This window comes from Talpa occidentalis, unplaced genomic scaffold, assembly GCF_014898055.3.
Source record: "Talpa occidentalis isolate TD23 unplaced genomic scaffold, MPIMG_talOcc4v2.1 talOcc4.16, whole genome shotgun sequence".
Classification (NCBI taxonomy): Eukaryota; Metazoa; Chordata; class Mammalia; order Eulipotyphla; family Talpidae; genus Talpa; species Talpa occidentalis.
The window spans coordinates 31743183-31758389 of NW_023601653.1; the positions used below are offsets into that span (position 1 = coordinate 31743183).

A 15207-nucleotide genomic window follows, 5' to 3' on the forward strand; every position below is an offset into this window, starting at 1 on the left:
TGTAGAGTTATCAAGCTGCACAGCTGAATGATTTTGTCTAATAATTTTGAGCAAAAAGTCAATGTGAACTTCACTTTTTTCTCCACTGCTAATTTCTTTCCTTCTGTTTATATATGTATGCTTGTGTTTTTATCTTAAAAATTAAAATACATGAATAGTATTGTTTGGATTTCTGAAATGGAAATGTCTCCCTTCATCTTTTATGTCAGTACTTTGGTCAAACATTGGATTTTACATATACTTTGGCCATTTGTGCAATCTGAGGGACAATTCAATGTGTGTTTGTGTGTGGGGGGTGGGGGTGAGGGTCTTTGTATGTGTGTAACAACACACAAACCCTGAATGTTAAATAGCACCTATGATTGTAGAAATAAGAAAAATTTATTAAGAAGAAACTTTGCAATCTGACAGTAACTAATAATTCTCAAACACAATATAAAAACTTCTGGACGTGAAGTGCCGTGAACATGCGGTGAACATAATCTGAAGGAAACTCTTTAAGATTTAACCATAAAGATCACAGCAGGGTACTCATCTTTAGGAAACAACCAATCTGAAATTTGGATGAAAACCTAATGTTAATCCTTTCTCAAAAATCCTTGGAGAGTGTTTGTTTGTTTGTTTTACTGCTAGCATGTGAATGTTCCACTCTGATAAAGTTCTGTCAAGGGCTTGATTCAGCTGTTCCTGTTTTTTTAACTGTGTGCATACACACGCGTGGAAAGGAGCAGATCTCTTGTGATGGGAAAAAATGAGCATATGTTTTCCTCCAGAGAATAAATTAGCTTTATAGAAAAGTGTGAGTGGGTTGGACTCTTGATTCAGTTCATGGAAAGAGGGAGACTTACCTGTTTAGAGTAGAGTGACTGAAAGTTCATGACGCACAGTTCACATAAGCCATTTAGTCTTGTGGCACATGAGATCGCCACCATGTAATAAGATTGTCCACTAGCAATAGAGCATTAGTGGCTCAGGAGAAACCCTAATATTCCAGGTTATGTGTATGCATTGGAGTGTGAAGAGCAGGGCTCTCAAAACTTGGACTAGACTTTGTTTCTAGAGATGAACTGCCAAATTCTCTTTTTTTTTGAAATAACTAGTATTTTATTTTATATAGAGTTAAATATCCAGTTGTTCACAATTATGATTTTATTTTTACCAATTTTATCTCAAAAATTACTCCTATGTAAAATTGTCAAAGAATTTTTAAATGCAGATATGAAACTACAGGCATAGACTTATACAAACAATAAAACTTAAAAATGCTGCATCAAAGATCAGCATCCTTACTGTGTGCATGCAGGTTAAGACCACAAAAAAAAGTCTAACTATGCTTGAGGAGCTAAACTGTGGTTGCTGTGGAAACAGAGCTTAACTTTAAGGTTTTACACTGTGGTGCATTAAAAATTTTAAGCCACACAGTAATGTCAGCTTTTTCAGTGATTATACAGCATCAGTTACAGGAAATGGATGAATGGAACATAATGAGTTCTTAAAACTGACAACAACATTAAACACACACACACACACACACACACCCCACAAACCAAACATTTTAGAAGCATCATGGATATTTTGTTATTTTTAAATCCATTATCCTTGTCTTAGCTCCTTGGGGTGTCATAACAAAAAATCATAGACTTGATAAATGACACACATTTATATCTCCCAGGATTTGGAGGCTGGGAAGTTCACGCTCAAGGTGCCAGCAGGTACAATAACTGGGGAGAAACGGCTTCCTGGTTCATAAACTGTCATCTTTTCATTGTGTTCTCCTGTGGTGGAAGAGGCGAAGCAGCTCTCTAAGGTCGCCTTTTAAAGGCAGTAACCCTGTGTACCAGGGCTTCACTATTAACATCCAGTCACACCCCAAAGGCCCCACTTTTCATAACATCACACTGGAGATTAACATTTCAACATGTGAATTTGGGGAAGGGACATAAACATTTAGTCCATTGTGTTCCTGTACATTATTTTTCTAAATCATTTCCAATGGCAAGTTCTCATTCTTGTGAAATTTATGTTATTTTACAAATTTCCTTTTTTTATGCTGACAGTAGTGGTAATGGATGCTTTCTAATATCTCTCTCATCAGTGATCCCACTGATGCTTTATAAATAAATCATGGAAGCAAGCCTCCCTGGTGGTGCACGTGTTAAAGACAGTACTATTAAGGTATCGTCAGCCACTGTAGCACGAGTTTGATTTCCGGCTCACCAGGGAGCTACCCACATGGTGCAGCAGACCTCTCCTGCCTGGCCTTCTGCTCCCTTCAGCAGTGTATTTCAGTAGATCTGCTTGTTCTGCCCCCCACTCTGTCTCAGGTGAATCCTCTTACTCCCCACACCCCTGGCTTATACCCCAGGTCTTGTATACATAAATAAATAAATCTTTTAAAAAAACAAATAAATCATGGAGGACTTTGTCCATGAACATTTTAAAATTATTTTTCTCCATGGACAATTTTGAACAAGTGAAGCTCTAAACATGTATAGATTTATATACACGATTTTAGCTAAAGAAAAACTGATGTCTCTTATAGGGGAAATCTATAAACAAGTGCAGAAATATTTTTATATCCCCTGATAAATGAGTGCTGCTGTATAGATAGAATATACTTTATGCAAGCCATTTACTTAATATATCTGACTTTCTCTATAATTGAGTCACCTGCATTTCCCAGGGTGATCCAACTAAGAAAAGGAATTGTTAGGGGCTATGGATATATTAAGAGTACTGTAAAAGCAACCACTGGGTGAAGGTTGCCCCAATCTTTAAAACTTTCTCAGTAAAGTTACACTAATCCAGCTACATGTCCCTCCTCTCTGTTATAAGAGTTTTGAAGTTGCTAAAACATTTCTTACCACTGCAAGCTGGTGCTGATTAAGACTCCTGATGGATTGCACTTTGGGAATAGGTTAAAACACTAATAGTAATGAAATCTGGGGCCTCTATTTGGGGTCTGTTTTTCTTCTATTTTTAACAGCAGAAATGAGATTAAAGACTAGCCATGAAGTTTATTCCTTTTCCTTAATAATGAAATCTTCACATTGTCTTTTAAAATTCCCTTCCTTTCCCTATCCCAAAACTCATCTATTTATTCATTTTCATATTCATAGAAATTTCAATTTTCATATTTATGAAAATATGTCTCATATATACCACATATAATAAAAACCCCACATATTCACAGTTTAAAGTCATGATTGATTATTAAAAACACTATTCCTTAGTGTCTCCTTTCCTGATTTTCACTCTTTAGAGGTAACCACTTTCAAGTTTTCTAGTTGTTTTTTTTTCCACAGGTTTGTGACCATACTTCTTAACATGATTAATAACAACTGACTTTTATTATTATTATTTTTAATTTTAGGCATCATTCCATTATTTTTTCTCTCTTTAAAAATGTTTTGACTTGTTTTCCTATATGTATTATGATCTCTTTCTCTCTTTCTTTCTCTCTCTCTCTCCTCCTCCCCATCCTGGTTTAATTTCTCATCTATTGCTTGCTGAAAGCTTTCTAACAGAATATTAAATTCTTCTCAAATGCATCATATACACTGTGTATTTTGTCAGTTTTTCTTGTAACTCTCTGTCTGCTCCAGCAACCATTGTAACCGCCTGCAGAACCCAGAGTTTGGTAACGCAAGCATTTTGGAGTTTCTCTGTACCTCTAGCGGAATCCTTGTTTCCTCATTCCTATCTTTCCTTCTTTTTCTTTTCTTTTTTTTTTTTTTTTTGTTACTTCTTAAAAAAAAAAAAAAAATCTGAGCTACATCCTTCAGTTGTTTCCTGAAAAACAGTAGGCAGGAAATAATATTAAGAGGACTGCATGTCTGAAAACATCTTTGCTCCACTTTTGCACTTGATTTGATATGGGTTAAGTGTAATTACAGATAATTCTCATGAATAATTCTGAAACTCTTGCCCATATTTTGTTTCCTTTGAGAAATCACTTATCTAGTTCACTGACTCTTTGTGACTGAAATCACCATGTGCTTCCGTTCAGGCCAGAGGTAGGCACACACACCACGCCTGGTAGTTATGTAGAGTACTATACATTTCTGGTCATGATGATTGATTCTGAAAGGGACGCACAACTCCAACAGCTCAATGCAGAACTTTAGCTTGCATTTAATATATAAAACCAGGAGACAGTATTTATCTTCCTCTGCGGTCATAAACTGTTAAGAGCAAGGTAAGGCTGGAGCTGCCAGCATCACCCTCCCCCTGCCACTCTGACCATATGATGCACAATGATGGGATCTCCAAGAAAAGCAAACTTCAAAGTCAGCTAAGAAAGAGACCGGAAAACAATGTTTTTATCTCTAGAACAAGTCATACTGAAGCTGACATTTTCACTTTATGAAGCTATTTTGACTATGGTTCTGTTACTTAGAAAAAGAAGGATATTTAATAAAAATGCTTTGTTTAAAGTCAATGAAACTGAAACTAAATAAATTGCCTCTCTCTGACCCCATATGATAAACCAGAGAGAGAGGATTTGAATCCATGCTACTTCTTCCAATGCCCTGTAGCTTCTTGTATGTCATATGCCCTGAATTGTTCTGGATACTTCTTTTTGTTTATTATTTGCACTGTCATTGTACAAAACAAAAGTGCAATTAGCACCTATTATGCCTGGCACTTTTCCCTATGATTGGCTGTTAGGTTTGTTGGGGGGTTGGAGGAAATATCCCACACAATCTTTGTGCTTCTGAGGCTGACAGGTGAACAAATTAACATCAGAAAGATTAGTAGGGTAAAAAATGAACATATAAATAGAGAATTTAGAGGACTGTAAATTCTAAAGTAAAGTGGAGTAGACCAGGGATATATATCCTGTGTTAAGGGATCCAGGACATCAAGGAGGGAAAAGGGAGAGACATCATGAGACAAGGAGGGGATGATCTCGTTCTTTTACTCTGAGAGTGAAGGGATGAGTTTCTCAGACAAGGAGGACCTGTTCACTGATAAACTTGTATCTGGATGACACTCCCTTATCTACATATTTTTAGGTCATAAAGAAGAGGGAGCAGTGATTGCTTCTGTGATTAGGAAAAGGGCAGATGATTGACATAAAATAAAACCTCGTAGACTGTAGGACTTTCACTACTTCTAACTTAAAACAACTTCAGTGCTTGCATAGTGACACAGACTTTTCAAGGCCCACATTGACCTTTAGTTCTCCACACCAAGGTGATACTGGAAGAAGATACTCTGGGTTTATTTAAAAAAAAAGACTTTCTAACCCTTTGGGGGAGAGCAATCTATAGGTTCAAAGATAAAATGGCATATACTTAAAATGACTTCGATGTGTGCCATTTGTATATCTGCTAGTCCTGATGAAAAAGAACATATGAGAGCATCCTCTGGTGGCATAGGGGTTGAGTGCAGCACTGTGAAGCTGTCCGCAGCCTCTGCAGCGCAGGTTTGATTCCCGGCTGGCCAGTGAGGGTCCCACATGGCACGGCAGACCTCTCCTGTCGTGCCCGCTGCTCCCCTCAGCAGTGTATTTCATCAGTCTGCCTGTTCTGTTCCCCACTCTGTCTCTGGTGAATCCTCTCACCCTCCCACAGATCTGGCCTATACCCTGATTCTTGTATAAATAAATAAACATAAATCTTTAAAAAAAAGAAAAGAAAAAACATATGACAAACTTGAGACTCCTGGATTCCTGCTTATTTCTACCTCACCTTCATGCAAAGCTACCTTGCAAAGTTCGTCATGCTTTTAGCTTTTCCCTTGACATCCTTTAGTTTAGATCGACAGTAGTAATTAAAATTTCCTGTTTTTATATATGTATCAAAAATATAAAAATAAATAATAGCATTTTGTCAGTTGAGCTAGATATATTTCCCTAAGCTTAAATCCCAGTGGTTTGTTTTATAAAATATTTATTTGTAATATTACTAAATATTTTGATAAATTTTCTTTAATAAAAATGAAAATAGAAAACTTAAAATACTAAATATCAATATTTCCTACTTGCCCACATATTTTTTTAGCTCCTTTAGACATTTTATACTTTATGATCTTATAAAAAAGGTAGAACAGGATTGAATAGAGAAAGAAAGCTTCTAAAATTTTACAAGGAAGAGATAATTTGGCGCTGATGGTGTCAAAGTAATGTTTATTTTCTTTTATGGTGTTTCTTATCATCATCATCATTTCAACCTAAAATTACATTAAGGATGCATCAAACTATCTTCCTTTGAATTATCAAACACATGACCATAGTTTTCCATTTTCAAATTGGAGATAATTCTCATTAAATATGTAACAGTTTTTCTTATGAATTATTTTTAAGTTCTGGAATGGAAAATCCCTTAAGTATCTTTTGCTTTATGGCTTAATATAGTGAATACTTATAGTTTCTGCAAGAATTGGCCTGAATTTTAGGCATTGCTAATTGGCCCATTTGAGGTATGTGCTTATTACTAAATGGGACAATTTCTGCATTCAGACTATAATAGATGTATACATTATTAGCATTCAAGTTTGTATAATCTTTCTCTGCAATCTGCTTTTTGATTTCAAAAATAATTATCTGTGTAATATTATGAATATAAAGGGATGGCTAGGATTCCATCTTCTTTTCTCCGTGTGTCTGGGTTATTCATAATGTAGTTCACTTGCACTCCCGCCATTATTGCCCTAAATGATGGAGTATCAGTAATGTATATTACTCATACAGAGAAAGAGAATTTTGGAAGGTGGAAATTCATGTTGGTATATCTTTATTCTCTCATCTAGACTGACTAGGAGATTAGAACCAATGTTTCTGTTATGGATTGAATGTTTGTGCCTTCTCCAAATTCATATTTTGAAGTTTTCCACTCATATAATAGTATTAGGAAGTGGAGCCTTGGGAGGGAGGTAATTAGCTTTAGATGAGGTCATCAGAGTGGCATTCTCATACAAGAAATCTTATAAGAAACTGGAATGTATTCTCAATCTCTCTCTCTCTCTCTCTCTCTCTCTCTCTCTCTCTCTCTCTCTCCCTACCACTCTGTCTTTCTCTTCTCTGAAAGAACACAGCAAGAAGAGAAGGAAGCAACTGAATCTGCCAGTAGATTGATTCTGGATCTCCCAGTCTCCAGAACTATGAGAAATAAATAGATTGAGCTGCCCAGTCTGTGGTAGTCTGTTATAGCAGGCTGAACAAAACAGTAATTGGTACTGAGCTTGAAGGACCTCACAATCAATGATATTATCTCTATGACCTTGGGAGAGGTCTTGTCTTATCCATGATTCATTTTCCTTTTCTATAAAATGAAGATTATCATAATACAGCTGTGAGAACTAAATGACTTGCTCTTTATAATGTGTTTTCAACAGTGCTGGGCACTGCTATGGTGGTAGAAATAGTTATGACTTAAAATACTGAGTCTTTTCTCTTTAGGTAATGTAGCTGTTTAAAAAGTAAGAATCTTAGTTTTAAGTTCAGAAGCTAGGGGTACTGTTCTAATCACGACAACAATGACTGGAAGTGAGAGGAGAAAACCCAATAGGATGATCAAATAAATGAATAGTTTATGATCTCACATGACTGAGCACAGCAGAGTCTAGGTTGTGAAGGTTTCACAGGCTCAAAGATATCAGTCCTTTTCTTGTTTCTCTCTCAGTTTTTCTTTCTTTGTGTTGACTGTTCCAAAAAAGTATGTTCTGCAAAGCCCTTCAAGGCTGCCTGTCTTTTCAGTTTGTAATCTTAATAAAAGAGAGAAAGGTCACTCTCTTTTTTTCATAGCACTTCCCCAGAGCAGTCTATTTGTCCATCTTGATTCTCGCCTGCCCCTGAACTTCTTCCAGCGGGTAACAAATATTCCAATTAACATACCTCAGTCACAGCCTACTTCTGGAGTTGGAGGAGTAGATTCAATTATTCAAAAAATTATTCAAAAAAGAAAAGAGGTTTAAGATAGAAAAAGGTACAGATGTGTGCATAACCACTACACCATCACATGCTTCTTTCCCCCACCTCCCATCCTATCCTCTAACATAGCTTGGTTTTGTCTACTCAGGGACTAATGTCCAAACCTGTCCAATTGTTTGGTTTAGTTAACCTTGTGGCTATCACCTCAATTTTACTTCTCAAAATATTCAGAATTTGGTTACTACTTCTTTAGGAGTCAGTGCAGCTCAGCACTTAAGTAGAGGTCTGGATCCAGGTTTTCAAATTCCTGCTAGAGCATCTAGCATATAGCTCCCTGTTCAAATAACTTTCATTTCCAGATCTGATAATTGGGGATAATTACATGACGATCTCAGAACTGGTGAGGCTTAAATAAGATAATCTATGTAAAGAATGTCATTATTTTTTAATCTTGATAAAATTATCACTGTTTCCTGGGCTACCTTAGAGACCAGTGTAGATCATCGCAGTGCATGAGATTTCTAACAAAGAAAATGCTGAGAGGGAGTAGAATTTGGTGGGTGTTAATGAGAGCAATTAATTGTGTTCACAGAAGCAAGAATAACTGTACTCCTTAAGTTTTATCTTAGGACGTAGTGTGATCATTGATTCTGCTTTCCTTCTTTTTCTTTTTTTATTTTTTTTGCAATCCTTGGCAAATTCTAATATTTGATGTATTCAGAACATGTAATTCTTGTTTGATTCTAGAGACTGTCAAATGAATAAATAATATGTTCGTTCTTCAGGCTTCATCTGGTTTTATTCATCGTTGCTATTTTGGCTCACTTGCTGTATTTCTTTGTGTCCTACTTCCTCCTCTACCTTCTTATGGATAAAATCTTAGATGATTTTCTTTTAATCTTAAAAAGCTTTCATAATGATAAAATATACATATATAACTCTGCAGTCAGGGGCCAGGTGCACTTTTTAGTTCTCCATAGTGACAAAAATGCTTTCCCAAAATGCTTCCATTGAATTGTGATCCCTTCAGCAGCCATGTTCTTACTTTGCAAACCTCTGAAGAGGTCACCCCCTTCATTCAAATTCTGGATTCACATTCATTCAAATGAATGAATTCACATTCATTCAAAATGTGGATTTGCACACTGTGTCAAGAAAGGCTATGAATTTAATATCCCTTTAATGTCTCTAGCTCAGTTGTTTCTTGGTGTGGAGGTATTTTATAAAAATCCTTGATTTCTTTTATTATTATTCACCTCCATGCTTCATCAATCTGTTCATCAATTTTTTTATTTTGAGGTAAAAAAACTAAAATAGCCAATTAAATAACCCATAACCAATTATTATAAACCTCTTGAGAATAATTTCCCTTGAATTTTTTTTTTTTTTTTGGTATTGTGCTTTTAGAGTTGGTGGAGGGCATCTAAAGCAGCTGATCATTTATTATCTGTCTTTGCAACAGCTAAAAGGCAAGATCAGTTAATTCTCCTTAAGAGGCAATTGCAGGAGAAATTATCAGACCAATGTGTCCATTTCAAATGGGATTTTTTAAAAAAGATTTGTTTATTTATGCATACAATAACTGGGGTGTAAGCCAGAGGGGTGGGGGTGAGATGATTCACCAGAGACAAGAGTGGGGAGTAGAACAAGCAGACTGACTGAAATACACTGCTGGAGGGAGCAGCAGGCGAGGTAGGAGAGGTTTGCCGTGCCATATGGGCTGCTCCCTGGTGGCTGGGGATCGAACTAGTGCTGCAGTGGCTGGGAATAGCTTGATAGCAGCTGTCTGTAACCCCTGCACCACCAGGAAGGCCCATCAAAAGGGCATTTTGAATAGCTTTCTTTACTACATGGTATTGAGGTTTACTTTGAAGGCAGCTGAGAGTTGATCAAGGAAATATGGGCTTAATGTATGTGTAAATTATGAGTTTTCAAGCTAGAAACATTACCTTTGAAAAGAAAAGTGGACTCTTTAAGAGTCTGTAGTTTTGTATTCTACATTTTGCACAATGGAGAGGGATAAAAGAGTTCAATCTCAAGTTATAGGAAACCAGAAACCTATTCTCAGAACAGTACTTAGATATTCACCAACTTTAGAAGACTGAGATTTGGCAGGGGTTTGTGTGGGGTTGAGTCCTTCCCTCATTACTTGAGATAAGAATATTAGCACCTGATTCCTACTGTGAAGATAAAACATGGATTAAACCTTTTGAACAAACTGCATTATCTATGCATTTTTTTCTGTTATCTCGACATTTTTCAATTTAATATATCCTAGCTGTATGTCAGGTCAAAGGCTTTCCATGTGTTATTCTTATCTACTACAAAAACTCTCTAAGGTATCCACTTTATTATTTTAAAACTAGAAGGAGGTTCCAGAGAGGTTCTTTAATATTTTTATTAAAATTATTATATTCCCATTATCTTTAGGGACAATGTCTGAGGATTTGGAAAATGACTAGTTTGTGGATTTTGATGGCCACTAAATGAGATAATTTGTCACATATTCTTATTCATAATCCATAATTAGTGGTTCTGAAAGTATGATCCCTGAACCAGAAGTATCAACAGCACTGGGAAATTATTTGAAATGCAAATTTTCAAAACTTACCCTAACCCTACTGAATCAGAAACTGATGATGGAGCTCAGCAATGAGTTTAACAATATTTCTTCAATAAACCCTAAAGTTTGAAAATCCATGTTCTAATCAATCAGTAGCTTATTAACTCTTAGGCACTATATAGACTGTTAAAAATGAAGAATCTAGCAGTCTTCAAAATATAATAATTCTGCTTACCATAATTCTCTCCAGTTCTAACACATCATCACAAATGGCAAGTGTTCTTTTCTCTCATAGCTGAGTAGTATTCCACTGTGTATATGTACCACTTCTTCTTACTCCACTCATCTGTCATTGGACACATAAGTTGTTTCCATAACTTGACTATTATAAATAGTGCTTCAATGAACATAGGACTGAATATATACTTATGAATTACATACAGTATTGTAAACCAACATTACCTCAATTTAAAAAAATATATAATAATTCTGATTCCAGCTGTATGAAATTGTTCCCAGATAATTGCGTGAGAAGGAACATCCTAATAACACTGATGTGGATGGTCTTTGGAATTACCTGAATTAGAGAGGTCACTTAATATTTAGGTTGTTTGACTTTCTATATATACAAAATGAAGGCCTATTTTACTTAAACTTCATATTAGCTTTGTTGCAAATTTTCTCAGTCCCCAAAACTAGAATTTTCAAATTATCAAAATGAATTTTTCCAGTGTGATGTTAACAATCCACAGTATACATTCAATGTCTTTTGTAATGTTCCATATGCGTACTTGGAAGGTTATTTTGCTGTGTAAAATCAATTTCACATTTTTATTGTATTACATTGAATCAGTCTAGTTTTCTTCCATTTGTTAAAGATTCCTCTTCTTTTAGGATTTGAAGTAATATTTTTAAACAAAAGACAGTAATCTTTGATAATTCTGGTTTAGGTAGCCTTCAAAGTTGGAGGTTAGATTATGTAACTATGCTAATATTCTCATTCCATGGACTGGTGCTGAAAGAATACGAAGAATTTGTTGGTTTGTTACCCAGGACTGCTGTGCTGATGGTATCACAAGTGGTTTTTTTTAGTATGGTAGCTGCCAGCAGAAATACCAGTTTTAATGAAGCTTTGCACAGGCTCTTATCTCTTGCTGGGACTGACTCTGTTATAAATAGCTTGGCCATTGACTCATCATTAGACTCATATCAGGAATCAGCCTGAGCTCATCTAACTCACTCAGAGAATTGCTTTATGGCTCATAGTTTTGTGTTCGTATAGAATAGAACATGCTCACTTATTTTACTGCTACTCTGTGTTACCTAAAGGAGGTGTGATCCTTTTGTAATTTCTGGGTGGCTGAATTCTTTAGATATGCTCTTGCTATGTGAGCAAATTCTCAAGCGGAAACAATCTCTTTCTACTTTCTTACCATCAGAAGAGAATATTTCAGAGAATTAACAGCTCTCTTTCTCTGTCTCTCTGCCTTTCTATCTTTGCATCTCTTTTTCCCTTTGCCCCAAGGGATGTTGAGTACAACAGAGAAGAAGAGAAAATAACGAATTCATCAGTTGGTAAAAAATAAATACCAATGTCCTATTACTACAGATTCTAGAAGAAGGAGTGTCTATCTTACCTACCACTTGCTTTCAATAGGTCTGACACACTTCCTGGGTATAGCATTAAGGATTCAGCATTGCTCAATAAGCATGAACAAATAAGTAAGGACTGGGTGAGATATATATGGTGTGTGAGTCACATATTAGTTGACATATTAGACAGGATAACACTGCTAACTGCCATAACAGACTTCCCTCTCAAAGTGAAATGCTTTAAGTTCTTTCATTGAACTTTTGTTTTTTGGTTTTTTTCAGAGATTTATTTTTTATTTATACAAGAGCAGGGGTACAGGCCAGATGCGTAGGAGGGTGAGAGGATTCACCAGAGATAGAATGGGGAGCAGAACAGGTAGAATGACGAAATACACTGCTGAGGGGAGCAGCGGGTGAGACAGGAGAGGTCTGCTCACCATGTGGGTTGCTCCGAGGCCAGCAGGGATTGAACCGGCACTGCAGAGGCTGTGGACAGCTTCACAGTGCTGCGCTCAACAGTCTGCACCACCAGGGAGGCCCTTAACTTTTGTTTTTTTAATGTCATCATCTACTGTAAGTACCCTGGGTCTCCTGGGAGCATATTTTTGAAGAGATAACTTAAGGATGTGGGATCTTTCTACACTTCAGCTCTACTATCCTGAAGTCATTTGCTTCTGGTTAGAGAAATAAGGAAGGGAAAGAGGAGGAGGCAGGCAGGAAGAAAAGAGCACAAGAGAAGAAGGGAGAAGAGAGAGTGTTAGGGGAAAGGATGTCCTGAGCAAACTCCATACAGGTTTTGTGGATGTCACCCCCACTCCATCAAGACACTGGGAACTACAAATCCCATGATCCCCAAAAGGAAGTTGCAAGGATCTGAGGGTGGAGTTAAGCAGCCATTTTCTCTGTTTGTAAATAAACCCAGCCATGTTAGTGGGGTCTGGGGCACTTGGCTTGTACTCTTGGCCAGGCAAGTTTGGTCTCGGTGGGTCATTTGGGATTCCAGGTCGGCAGAACGGGTACGACACATTAAAGAATTTATCTCCTCTTTTCTCTCTGAGTCGTACATTTCCTCATTCCCCTTCCCTTGTAAATAAACCTGTGTTAACCTTTTGTGTGTGGCTGCGGTGTAAGCAGGTGAGGACCCACAGTCAGGCAGGCCATTTTATATCGGGGTTCCCTCAAACAAGAGGAATAAAAAAGAGGGAAAATTTGAAATTTTAGGATTTATCCTTGAAAGTAAGGGTGCTTATTTCTTTTTGTTTTATTGGCCAAATACATTACAACCTGATTTCAAAGAAGGCTGGCGCATGTCTTAATGTTTCTATATGCTCAACAGCTCTTTTCACAAAAAGAGAACAAAACAATCCTAAAATTTGTATGGAACCACAGTGAAAACTTAAATAGCTAAAACAATACTAAGGAAAGAAAAAACCAAGAATGGTGTTATGCTCTCATATTTTAAGCTATATTCCAAAGCTACAGTAATCAAAACATGGTATCAGTGATAAAAATAGCACACAGGTTAATGGAATCAAATTGAGAACTCAGAAATAAAGTCACACATATATGGGCAACAAATTTATAACAAAGGAACCAAGAGTACATAATAGAGAAAGGAAAATCTCTTCAATAAATGGTACTGGGGAAACTGGACAGTCACACAAAAAAATGAAACTAGACCACTATCTTATACCATATAACAAAATCAATTCAAAATGGAATATGACCTTAAATTGTAAAATAGTCAGAATATAGCCTATAGCTAATAGGCCCTTTGACATTGACTTTTGTGATATCTCTGAGGATTCCTTACAGATAGTATGAGAAACAAAAGAGAATATAATCATAAACAAATGGGGTAACATCTAAGTAAAAAGCTTTTGCTTGCAAAGATACCTTCAAAAGAAAAAAGACAGCATATTTAATGGAGAAAGTATTTACAAAAATATATCAAACAAGGGGTTAATATAAAAAATATATATACTACTCAACGACAAAATAACATACAATCTTACTGAAAAATGCAGAAGATTTAATAAATAAGCATTTTATCAAAAAGACATACAGATGGCAAAAAAACATACAAGCAAAGAAAAAAAGATCTTCTACACCTTTGTTATTAGGGAAATGCAAATTGAACCACAATATTTAACTTCACATAGGCTGGGATGACTATTGTCAAAAAGTCAAGAGATAATAGGTATTAGAGAGGCTGTGGAGAAAAAAGAACTCTTGTGTATCATTGGTGAGAATGTAAATTGGTACAGCCGCAATGGAAAACAGTATGGAGGTTTCTTAAAAAATTACAAATAAAACTATTTTATGATCCATTAATTATGCATCTGTGTATTTACTTGAGGCACATAAAAGCACTAATTTAAAATATATACACACCATAATAATATTGCTGTGTACCAGCATTTTTCATAATAGTCAAGATGTGGAACAGCCCAAGTGCCTGATGAGGAATGGATAAAGAGATGTGGTATGTATACGCAGTGGAGTACTGCCATTCAACTGCCATTCAATAAAAATTGATTCAATGTTGCCATTTGTGAGAATAAGGAAGGAATTTGAGGGGATTATACTAAGTGAAATAAGTCGAAAGGAGAAAGAAAAATGCCATATGATTTCACTTATCTGTGGAAGATAAAGAAAAAAGCAAATGACAAAACAAAACAAATGCTTGAATTGTGACAAATAATGGAAGTTGTGTGGGAAGGGGTTGAATAGAGGGTATAGATCAGTTGCTGATGGATGGTGCCTGGACATTTGGTGATAGGAGTGGTCTGTTATGTACAATTGCTGATATGAGAAAGTGTACTCCTCAAATCTGCATCTGTTGTAAACTAATGTTATCTTAATGAAAAGGGAAAAAAATAACCTGAGTCTAGTGATTGCTTTATGAATAATCCATAGCGCTTTGAGAAAATTCAATTCTCATGTTCAGCATAACTTTCCTCCACCTGATCAGTTATAAATATTCACAGATTAAATCAATACTTATTTATTCAATAAACAGCATTTGGAATAGCAGATGGCTTTGAGTTGTATGCATATTATTTCTTTGGGCCCTCATGATATATTGAACAGTCACTTGCTATATAATGGTTGCTTCAGGAACTAAAGCAATTTATCCAAAAGTACAGGGCCCAGACACATGGAACATGGGCCC

At 36.1% G+C, this 15207-nt stretch overlaps 1 long non-coding RNA gene across 1 annotated transcript in view; it reads left to right on the top strand.

Moving 5' to 3' along the window:
* The window catches only part of LOC119248283 (uncharacterized), a 140985-nt gene that overhangs the window by 59021 nt on the left and 66757 nt on the right, over window positions 1-15207 (top strand). The gene's annotated exons all lie outside the window — the stretch shown is intronic.